Below are 12,465 nucleotides of genomic sequence, written 5' to 3'. Positions count from 1 at the left end.
CATTCCTTTCCCAAATTTCTGCTTCTCTTTCCAGAGTAGCAGACAAATTAAAGCTCCCAGGTCTCCCAAGATTCTCACTGGAGAATCTTTGTGATGCACAGAAAGGTATTTCTTGTTCTTTAAATTCCCTCAACTCCTAGAACCTGAGGATCTAAGTATCTCACCGAGGCTTACACATGAAGGATACAGATAGTGAATGACCCTGGAAGGACTTCCTGACATGGTGTCACCATGACTGTTGAGAGTGTGTGGAGCTGAGACAGATGATGTGCTGTGCAGTCTCCAGGAGCCTCATGTGAGCACCGTCCCTGTCCTGTGTCTATGCCTTACTGATCCAGGTATGGACTGACTCTGGTTAATCCTTTCCTATTCCTTCTCCTGGGGATGCTGATTGTAGGGTGATAGTCACAGTCCTTTCTCTGCATTCTCTGAAGTCAAACTCTTTCATGAGATATAATTTTTGAAAGCTATTTATTGATTTATTTGGCTACCTCGGGTCTTAGTTGGGACATGCAGGATTTTAGCTGTGGCATTCTGGACCTTCTGTTGAGGTGCACAGAGTCTACTTGTAGTGCCCAGGCTCCAGAGTGTGCAGGCTCAGCAGTTGTGCCACGGAGATACAATTTTTAACCTCTTTCTTCTGATCACTGTTCACCTCCATAATCATCCCAGAATTCCCTTTATTTTTTCTTTATCTCTAGAGTCCTCTTCTGGTGCTTCTATCCAAAAGAACCTTCACTTACATGTTGGGTGAGCGCTGTGTATAAAAAAGAAAATATTAGGCATACCAGGCTTTTAATTTCAAGAAGGTGCTAAAATAGATTTCAAATCATTATGGCTCAGGTTGCCATTAGGAAAAGATTGAATCAATTTTCCTCTGTTGACCCAGAATTAATGGAAAAAGAAGAAGAAAGTGTTAGTTGCTCAGCCGTGTCTGACCCTTTTGTGAACTTATCAACTGTAGCTCACCAGGCTATCTGTTCATGGAATTCTCCAGGCATGAATACTGGAGTGGGTAGCCTTTTTCTTCTCCAGGGGATCTTCCTGGCCCAGGAATCGAACCCAGGTCTCCTGCATTGCAGGCAGTTTCTTTACCATCTGAGCCACTAGGAACATCACTAGCTTGCTGCCAGCAGTAGTGGGTAGTAGGAGAGGGGGGAGGTGAGAGGCAGAAGTCCAGCCTCTGGAACAACTCTCACACTGGCCAGGCAGCTGGGGGAACTTTGAGAAGCTCTCTTCTCTCTGAGCTTCATTTCCTCTCATCAAAATTAAGAAACTTGGATCAGATGAGTCTGAAAGCCCACTCTAGTTGCATTTGTTTAATCCAGGCAGCAGAAGAAGAGAGAGATCACCCACCCAGCCCAAGCACACAGTGCAAGAGAATAGCCTAAAGACTGGGACCCAGGTCCAAGGTGATCGTAATGCTGAAGCCCTTTTAGATGATTTTCAACAGCAAAGAGCATTTATGCCCTCACAATCACTCCCAGTGCTGGGAGAGGCTGATGGGCCCCAAACGTACGGAGTATCAGATCAGTCAGTCCCTTTAAGAGTGTGGTTAACATCTGCATTTGGGAGGATGGGGTGACTATTTCTCCCAAGTCACTAGTACGGCAAATTTGTTATTCACAGATTCTTTCTGGTTCCTATACCAGCCCATATGATTTTTAGTTACTCAATGTCCACTACAGCAATATAATAGCGAATGCAAGTGTGATGTGAAATAAACAGAAAGAGGGAGCAAAAGCAAACGAGGAAACAGCAACAAATCCTGACAACATACTTTTTAACAGATCAATTTCCTTTTATTTCTTTATGTTGGGGTAGAGAATGACTTCCTGGGAACATTCACCACAATAGTCTGCATCTATTGTCTCCCTTAGTACTTTCTTTAGAGAAAAGAAACACAGCACTCCCACGGGGATCCCTGACTGGTGTTTCCAGTCAGCTAGCTCAGCTCTCATTCCATGAAGGCATTGGAAATGAAGTCAGAATACAGAGGAGGAACTAGCTGTATTCCAGGGCTGGAACAATATCTGGGTGCACTGGAAAAAGTAAAGGCAAAACACACTTCACAGTCTCAGCTCCTCCCCCACTTTGTGACACCACATGGGGAAAATGCCTTACTCTCTAAGGCAGTAAACTGGCTATGAAAAGAGAAGGTGAACATTCACCCAAGAATGTTCTAGGAATCAGCAACCATGTATAACTGGCCCAGTAGATGAAATAACACATGCTTACAAGACAGAGGAGTCGGGACTTTGAAGTGTTTTGTAAACTAGTTTGATATTTAATATCTATCTAATGAGTTTGAGGAAGAAATGGCAACTTACTCCAGTATTCTTGCCTGGAGAATCCCATGGACGGAGGAGCCTGGTGGGTTACAGTCCTCGGGGTCACAAAGAGTCGGACATGACTGAGCGACTTCACTTCACTTTCACTTCACTTAATGAGTTCGGAAACATGACCAAGCTATTGAGTTGAAGAAACCAAAGAGAATAATCTTCCCAGGTGATTCAGTGGTAAAGAATCCACCTGCAAAGCAGCAGACTTGGGTTTGATCCCTGGGTCAGGAAGATCCCCTGGAGGAGGGAATGGCAAGCCACTCCAGTATTCTTGCCTGGGAAATCCCACGGACAGAGGAGCCTGGGGGGCAACAGTCCATGGGGTCGCAAAGTGTTGAACATGACTGTGACGAAACAACAACAGCAGCCATGGAGCTCTAGTCTTCTATTGCTGGGGTGGGGCAAAAAGAAAGAAAGTAAAATATAACTGCACAGTTTGTTTATTAGGAAAGTCTGGCCCTTCAGATCTTGCCAAATACCTGTCCATCCCACAACCACTGAGAAAGAATGATGTAGTCACTTACCTGCTCAGTGGATTTGGGGAAGTGACACCTCTGAGCTCTCTCATTTGTCGAAAACAAAATACAAATGCTACATGAGACCTTCTCTTAGCTTGCTTCTGGCTTCTCCGTGGCTTCATCTGTTACCCTGTGCTTGATTTCTCTCCTGGACTGAATGTATGACCCTGAAGATTCAACGCACAGAACTACATTTAGTGGTTTTTAGTGGCTCTTGTTACTTTAAAGCCAAGGAAAGCTCATCAAGTGGAAAGTGTGACTGTGTGGATGACGTGTTATGAAACCAAGTCCCCCCACTGTCTTTCCATTGATCTTCCCGAGGGGCATTTGCCTTTAATTTGGGGACACTGGGACTGGATCTGGGCTGAAGGGTAGATGAGCACAGTGTTGTGACATCCTTGGGAAAATGTCACTGAAATGGGTCAGCCTTTCTATTTCGGAGCTGCGCTCATCTGAAAACATTAAAGAAGGCTAAAAATAAGTGTACGGTGTGCTCTCAGCTACTCAAGCCAAGCCAGTCCGTTTTTGAGAAGGCCTTTGGATATTAATGATTGATGGGTGGACACAGTAGCCTGCTATGACTTTCCCAGGGAGTCCTGAGGGCATTTGGAGAAGATTCTGCATCCCTCACTGCCCCACATCCCTCTTTCAACAAGGCAGAAATGATTTGGACAATATTAGCCTCTTGGTGGGGAGGGGCTTCCCAGATGGCCCTAGTGGTTAAAGAAGCTGCCTGCCAATGCAGGAGACATGAGACTTGGGTTTGATCCCTGGGTTGGAAAGATCCTCTGGAGGACAGCATGACAACCCACTCCAGTATTCTTGCCTGGAGAATCCCATGGACAGAAGAACCTGGAGGGCTACAGTGCACGGGGTTGCAAAAGGTCAGACACGACTGAAATGACTGAGCACGCACGGAAAACCTCTTGGGGGTGGGGTGGGATGAGCAGGAGTGGTGGGGTGAGGACTTCATGAATTCAGCTCTTTTACAAGGCAGACAGAGTCAGCCTGGCTGGGGATATCTGCTAGTCTTGTGCTCCAGGTTTAAACACTGAATTTCCACATTTAACCTGGAAAAATAAACACATTTCAACATCAGATTCATTTCCGTGCCTCACTTTTTCCTTTGTTTCTATATTAAGACATCTTACACCATTCCCTGGTCTCTATAGATTTAGGAAGACAAATACTTCAGAGCTGCCTGGGAGAGAGAACAGTGACTCTGAAGCCAGGCAAGCTTGGTGATGATTTTCAGCTTCACCACCAAGGAGTTTGGTAAACTCTGCTACATTTCACTTTTCCTCTTTCAGACTTCATTTCTCCATCCATGCAGAGTAGAAAACACAGATAAGTGATAAGTTTGCTCTGAGGATTAGGGGTGCTGAGCCTAATTCACTGAGAAGAGTGCTTGCTGCAAGGCAGATCCTATTTATTTTTGTTTTTTTTTGTTTGTTTGTTTTTTATTTATTTTATTAAAAAAAACAGTTTTATATTGAAGTATGGCCAATTAACAATGTTGTGATAGTTTCAGATGGACAGCAAAGGGACTCAGCCATACGTATACATGCATCCATTCTTCCCCAAACTCCCCTGTCATCCAGGCTGCCACGTAACACTGAGCAGAGTCCCCTCTGCTATACAGTAGGTCCAATGAATGCTAGCCACGAGAATTATCACTGTGCTACTACCATTATGATTTCTCTTAACTGGTTAAATATTCTTTCATTAAATGTGCCAGATCTGGGACCGTGTCTGGATTCTTGAGTGCCACTTGGTCTTAACTCACAGTCCCCACACCTGAAGGCTGATTTGTTGTCCCAGATTTTTATGGTTTATCTGCCCAGCCCAAATGCCCAGCTCTGGGCTAATGCTCTTCACCTTGTGTGTTAGAATCATTCATGTGCCTGTCTTCTCTAAATAGTGGGCTCTCTGAGGACAGGGAGCAGGTCTGATTCCTGTCTTGTTGGTTCTACAGGTGAGGCATGTTGGATGTTCTCAGCTCTGTTTGCTGCATTCTCTGGGACACTGTGTTTATCCTGGGTGCTGTCTCTTCCTCCATGGCTTTGTAGCTGGATTTGCCTCTGGTCCTCCCAGCACCTCATCTCAGCCAAGGGTGCAGTTTTGGGAGGCAGCCCCCCCTCCTCCCCTGCCTCAGCTCTCTATGTTTCCCTGCTGGCCAGGGTCCCACTAGGAGATTTTCTTCCCAGTGGTCAGTTAGCAATTCAGGCATGTGTCACTTATGGGAACACAATGGAACTTGACCCGAAAAAGCTTGTAGTTATTACTAAAATCATAATAATTTATATAGTAAAGAACTTGGGATAGAAGGAAAGGGGCTGAACAAGAAGGCTAGGAGGCAGAGGAAGAAAGTAAGAGGAAATCCTTTTAGAATCTACTTTGTGATTCTCTCAAAGCAGGGGGACTGGGTTCAATCTCTGGTCAAGGAACTAGATCCTGCATGCCACAATTAAAACCTGGCACAGCCAAATTGTTTTTTAAAAGAGAATCTGCTTTGTTATGAGTCCTGGGCCAGGTACTTAGAGAAAACCCCTGAGGGACATTTTCTCATTTCTGTTTTAAATTGAAAAGACTACAACTCAAATAGAATAAATAACTCCCCCTCCCAAAAAATCATACATGTAATAAAGAGTAGCTTAGCCATTGGAAAATATTAAACCAGATCTCAGAGTTCTAAATATAAGAGAAAACTAATAACATCACAATGGCTCAGTGATAAAGAACCCACCTGCCAATGCAAGAGATGCCATCGAGTTCGATTCCTGGATCTGGAACATCCCCTGGAGAAGGAAATGACAACCCACTCCAGTATTCTTGCCTGGAGAATCCCAAGGACAGAGGAGCCTGGTAGGCTATAGTCCATGAGGTTGCAAAGAGTCGGACATGACTGAGCACGCACGTACACACCAACCAAATCAAAAGAGCTCCAAACCCAAAGAGCTCCAAACCCTGTGTTGCTAAGCCCACTCCCATTTTGGCATGTAGACTTTAACTCCAGTTGAAGCTTAAAAAGCTTCAACTTAAAATGCTTATGTTATATTTTATAACGGCAGATGCTAAAGGTTACTTATAGAACTGATTGCAAGTCCAGAGATCAGCAGAGGTACTTTCCTAAGTGGGCTCTGGTTGTAGACAAACCCTAGGCTGTAGTTTCTCCCTTTCTTTGGATGTTTTAATGATTCTCTGCCTCCAACAGGGGGATGGCCTGTTTGCTTCCTGAAGCTACTGAGAGCTCTCCTCTTCACTCTTCATATATGGGCATGGGGCTTACATTTTTCAGTGGCAGTTGAAATCCATATAAACACATGTCTTTTCACATTTGGAAATGAAAAAAAAAAAGAAAGACCATGCTGCCTCAGTAGCAATTACAATGTCATGACATGAACATAAATCAAGAATCACCACTATCCTTTAATTATACAATGTTTCACCACTGTTAGTCACTGTTTCTGAAGCAACAACTATTCTCTTATTGTAAACAAAATGCAAAGATCCAGAACTTTCCTCCACTTATGCTCAGGGCACAGTGATAATTGCAGGGTCAATAATTACCTTGTGCATGAATGAACTCTGTGATTCAGAGTTACTTGGAATTATCCTGGCCTGGTCAGTGTCACTAATTATTCTCAGATAATAGCTCAGTGTAACTGCGTTAGTTCTGCATTAATATTATTAATATTATTCTGCATTAATATTAGGCAGAAAACCACAGTAACTTCAACTCTTTTTTTTTTTTTTAACTGAAACTCACTTTGTCTTACAATCTTCTGTTTTCTGAAAGATCAGAGGTTCTCCAAATCACCAGAGAATATGGAAAAGACAGGTTTATCTGCATTGATTGGCCCATAAAAGTTAGAAATTTGGACAATGTGATGTTTAACAACTGTTTTTTTAAAAAATATATCTAATTTTGTTGATATAGAGTACACAATTAATGAATACTCATGAAATATATTCTTATTTCCTATAGATTCTGTATAAGCAGTTGCTTCTTACAAAATACTTTTGCTGACTTTTGCCAAACTCTTATATCCATAGGCAATAGGGTTTGTCTAACCAATTAAAATATGATTTTAACTGACAGCCATGTATAGTTCCAGTATGGATGTTAGTTCATATTTTAATTTTCCCTAACAAGGAAATCAAAGTGAAACAACAAAGAAGTATGTCTGAACTTTATTCATTTGTCAATGATATGAGAAACTTCTTTGCTGCATTGGATAATTGTTTTCAAATGCTGGAAGAATATTTACTCATGATACAATATTTATTCACAGTGTTTTCACTATAAGAATCATACTCATTTAAATTTAATCTGTACTGTTTTCTCTAAAATTTTTCTGTCTCAATAAACAGCAGAACAATAAATCAAAACTTGTATTATAGTAGTTGTCAGATTCCATGATGTACCTATACATTCCAAAACTGATTTCAATCTACCAATGTCACATCACTGAATGTTAAAGTATAAGAAGACTTTCAGTAGCAGACATCATATGATATTCTCCACATACAGTTACAATAGACATAAGTAACTACAGAAGCAATTGTTAAAATGTAGTAAAAAAATTAGAAAGTGATCAGCTCTGTGTATTCATTACCTCTGTTTTTAATATAATTTTATTGTTCAATTCAGTTCAGTCATGTCCGACTCTTTGTGACCCCATGGACCAAAGCACATCAGGCCTCCCTGTCCATCACCAACTCCTGGAGTCCACCCAAACCCATGTCCATTGAGTCGGTGATGCCATCCAACCATTCCATCCTCTGTCATCCCCTTCTCCTCCTGCCTTCAGTCTTTCTCAGCATCAGGGTCTTTTCAAATGAGTCAGCTCTTTGCATCAGGTGGCCAAAGTATTGGAGTTTCAGCTTCAACATCAGTCCTTTCAGTAAAGACCCAGGATTGATCTTCTTTAGGATGGACTGGTTGGATCTCCATGCAGTGCAAGGGACTCTCAAGAGTTTTTTCCAACTCCACGGTTCAAAGACATCAATTCTTCGGCACTCAGCTTTCTTTATAGTCCAACTCTCACATCCATACATGACCACTGGAAAAACCATAGCCTTGATGAAAGGGACCTTTGTTGGTAAAGTAATGTCTCTGCTTTTTAATATGCTATCTAGGTTGGTCATAACTTTCCTTCCAAGGAGTAAGTGTCTTTTAATTTCATGGCTGCAGTCACCATCTGCAGTGATTTTGAAGCCCCCCCCAAAATAAAGTCAGCCACTGTTTCCCCATCTATTTGCCATGAGGTGATGGGACCAGATGCTATGATGTTAGTTTTCTGAATGTTGAGCTTTAAGTGAACTTTTTCACTCTCCTTTTTCACTTTCATCAAGAGGCTTTTTAGTTTTTCTTCATTTTCTGTCAGAAAGATGGTGTCATCTATGTATCTGAGATTATTAATATTTCTCCCAGCAATCTTGATTCCAGTTTGTGTTTCTTCCAGTCCAGCGTTTCTCATGATGTACTCTGCATAGAAGTTAAATAAACAGGGTGACAATATACAGCTTTGACATACTCCTTTGCCTATTTCGAACCAGTCTGTTGTTCCATGTCCAGTTCTAACTGTTGCTTCCTGACCTGCATACAGTTTTCTCAAGAGGCAGGTCAGGTGGTCTGGCAGGTCAGGGAGGTCCCATCTCTTTCAGAATTGTCCACAGTTTATTGGATCCACACAGTCAAAGGCTTTGGCATAGTCAATAAAGCAGAAATAGATGTTTTTCTGGAACTCTCTTGCTTTTTCCATGATCCATTGGATGTTGGCAGTTTGATCTCTGATTCCTCTGCCTTTTCTAAAACCAGCTTGAACATCAGGAAGTTCATGGCTCACGTATTGTTGAAGCCTGGCTTGGAGAATTTTGAGCATTACTTTGCTATTGTGTGAGACGAGTACAATTGTGTGGTAGTTTGAGCATTCTTTGGCATTGCCTTTCTTTGGGATTGGAATGAAAACTGACCTTTTCCAGTCCTGTGGCCACTGCTGAGTTTTCCAGATTTATTGGCATATTGAGTGTGGCACTTTCACAGCATCATCTTTTAGGATTTGAAATAGCTCAACTGGAATTCCATCACCTCCACTAGCTTTGTTCGTAGTGATGCTTTCTAAGGCCCACTTGACTTCACATTCCAGGATGTCTGGCTCTAGGTGAGTGATCACACCATCGTGATTATCTGCATCATGATCTTTTTTGTACAGTTCTTCTGTGTATTCTTGCCACCTCTTCTTAATATCTTCTGCTTCTGTTAGGTCCATACCATTTCTGTCCTTTATCGAGCCCATCTTTGTATGAAATGTTCCCTTGGTATCTCTAATTTTCTTGAAGAGATATCTAATCTTTCCCATTCTATTGTTTTCCTCTATTTCTTTGCATTGATCGCTGAGGAAGGCTTTCTTATCTCTCATTGCTATTCTTTGGAACTCTGCATTCAAATGGGTATATATTTCCTTTTCTCCTTTGCTTTTCGCTTCTCTTCTTTTCACAGCTATTTGTAAGGCCTCCTCAGACAGTCATTTTGCTGTTTTGCATTTCTTTTTCTTGGAGATGGTTTTGATCCCTGTTTCCTGTAGATTCATATAATTTAACATTTTAAAATTACTATGGTTAACAACCATCTTTCAAAATTTCTGAACATTTAACAGTTGTGCAGTATTATGAACAGCTCAGCAATGAATTTGTGGTTGAGGAGAAAATATAATTGATAATCTAATGTATTTCAAAGCCCTGATTTCAAGCTTGATCCTGTAACCCCAGTTTTTTGTTTAAACGAAAACCAGTGTTTCTAAACAAGGATTATGTCACAGAGATTAAGGGTACCCTACTTCTCACCCAAATTTGATAGAAATACTGGGTTACTTAAAATTGCCAAACATGTAAATGCAAATCCAAAAACTCTCATCGGCTTTGCAGGTGAGATAAAGGAAGTAAACATGAATATTGAACAATTCATTCAAGCCAACAGTGAATACCTATTTTCCTTATTCAAATGAATGATTTTGCGACTACTGCATCAGACTGTGTCAGTTAATTGCATTCTGGGAAGACATTCTATTGGAATCAGTGAGTTTCAGGTATGGATAAGGTTTTTTGTTTGCCTGTTTTTTTAATTCTTCCTATTGCTACATTTTAAAATTGCGTTTAAAGATAGGTTTTTACACTTTTATACACTTTACTATAAATACTCAATTTTTAAATCCAATACAGTTTTAGCCTTAGTAATTAAACAAATAAAAAGATGCTAAAATTTTAAAAGCCTATGAAAACTATTAAAAATTTCATTGAATTTAATTCAACATGTGAAAGTGAGATGCTCAGTCATGTCTGACACTTTGTGCAACATGGATCCTACAAATTTGATTTTTTTCTTAAAACCCCCTTCTTAAGGGAATGCTGAAATTATTGAGACACCTCCTTATAAAAAATTCCCAGTCTCCAATATATTGTTCAGGCTCCCCAGGTGGCCCAGTGGTAAAGAACCTGTTTGCAATGCAGGAGATATGGGTTCCATCCCGGGTTTGGAAAGATCCCTTGGAGAAGGAAATGGCAACTCTTGCCTGGAAAATCCCATGGAGAGAGGATTCTGGTGGGCTAGAGTCCAGGGGGATCTCGAGAGTCAGACATGTCTGGGTGACTAAAAAACAGCAACCAAAAATATTGTTCCGAGAATTTGCCCCAGCCAAGAAGCCCATCTTTATTCTTTTCTTTCAAAAACCTATCATCCCACATATATGAAGGATAAAAAACAAATACTATGGAAAACTTTATCTCAGTAAATTCAACTAACTATATGAAATGGACCAATTCCTAAAAAACAAATTACCAGAAGTATTCAAGAAGAGATGGATAACTTGAATAGCCCTATATTCATTAAGAATTAATTTACAATGAAAAACATTCCCACAAAATTTGCTCCAGCTCCATATAGTTTCCTTGGTGAATTCTACCAAACTTTTAAGAAAAAAAAAATTAATAGTAACTCTACCAAAAAACATTCCAGAAAATTGAAGAAAAGAGTAATTCCCAACTGATTCTAAGAGGCTAGTGTTACTCAGATGCCAAAACCAGGTAAAGACACTACAGGGGAAGACCATGACAGATCAGCATCTCTCATAAACTCTGATGCAGAATTCTTAACAAGAATTTTAGCTAACTAAACACAGCACATTTGGCATATATCAGAAATGCCAGCTTGCTTTAACACTTGAAAATCAATGTAACTCACTGTCTTGGGCAGTTTGGGCTAAAAACACCACTGACTGGATGCCTTAACAATAGAAATTTAATTCTCATGGTTCTGGACCCTGAAGTATCTAAGGTCAAAGTGCCAGTAGATCTAGTGTCTGTTGACAGCCCTCTTCCTGGTTGGAATACCTTTCCGTTGTATCCTCAATGATGTGTCTTCAATGTGTATCGTCTTCTTTCCTGGCTGGATCTTCAGGGTGGACAGCAGAGGGAGGAAGCAACCCCTCTGAGGTCTCTTTTATAAGGCCGCTAATCCCACTTATGAGGGCGCCACCCTTGTGGCTTCCAGAAGGCCTCACCTCTTAACATCATCACCCTGAGAATTAGGATTCCACCAGTCGAATTAGGGGGGGACATTTAGTCCACAGTCCTCACCTTATTAACAGACTAACAAAATTCTTATCTTAGTAGATACAGAAGAAGCATTTAACAAAATCCAACCTCCATTCCTGATAAAAAAACGAAAGCTATTAAAATAAAAAAGCACAAAATGTTAGGATTGACACACTTACACTACTGATATGTGTGTGTGTGCTCAGTTGTGTCCAGCTCTTTGCAACCTCATGAATTGTAACCCACCAGGATCCTCTGTCCATGGGATTTTCCAGCAAGAATACTGGAGCAGGTTGCCATTTCTTCCTCCAGGGGATCTTCCTGGCCAGGGATTAAACCCACATCTCCTGTGTCTCATGCATTGGCAGGCGGATTCTTTACCTCTGAGCCACCAGGAAAGCCCACAATATTGATACTATGCATAAAATAGATAATTAGGTAACTATAATAACTGTATATCACAGGGAACTCTAAAAGCACTGTGGCGACTTGAATGGGAAGGAAGTCCCAAAGGGAGGGAATATGTGCATATGTATGGTGATTCACTGTGCTGCAGAGTAGAAATTAACAGAACATTACATAGCAACTATACTCCAATAAAAAATAATTTTTTAAAAAAGGGTAAATAAGTCCAATACAAATTTGATTTCCAAGGAGGTCTTCCTCACGGACAGAAAGCAGATTTCTCTCTTGCCTTTGAATATTTCCCTTTCGACTTTTCATTCCTCACTTGAATGTCAGGTTCTGGATTATGTAACAGAGCTTCAGTTATTCCAATGTGCAAAAATTATTGCTTGCGCATTTAGGAAATCAGCTCTGCTCTATACTATAAAGGCAACTCAGTCACTTAATCCCCTGAAGCAACTGTTTCTCCATTTGTGAGCTGGAAGTCTGAACATGACTCATTTGAACAAATTCACGTAAAGCTGTATTTTTCACGGTAAAGCACGGTGTTTGCTACTCTCAGTGTGCCGCTTGCTTCTGTAAAACCACTGCTTCCTATTCTTTGT

General features: G+C 40.9%; 1 long non-coding RNA gene across 1 annotated transcript; it reads right to left on the bottom strand.

Moving 5' to 3' along the window:
• Positions 1 to 309: 309 nt before the first annotated feature.
• Positions 310 to 2,997, bottom strand: LOC129622537 (uncharacterized). Its single transcript, XR_008700046.1, has 3 exons — positions 2,867 to 2,997; positions 2,331 to 2,733; positions 310 to 757 (listed from the first exon to the last, which is right to left on the bottom strand). It is a non-coding gene; the product is annotated as an uncharacterized LOC129622537 (long non-coding RNA).
• Positions 2,998 to 12,465: the final 9,468 nt, after the last annotated feature.

The sequence above is a fragment of the Bubalus kerabau genome, chromosome 11 (assembly GCF_029407905.1).
Source record: "Bubalus kerabau isolate K-KA32 ecotype Philippines breed swamp buffalo chromosome 11, PCC_UOA_SB_1v2, whole genome shotgun sequence".
Lineage (NCBI taxonomy): Eukaryota > Metazoa > Chordata > Mammalia > Artiodactyla > Bovidae > Bubalus > Bubalus kerabau.
The sequence above is the reverse complement of the archived record's forward strand: the minus strand, read 5'-3'. Positions and strand labels throughout refer to the sequence as shown.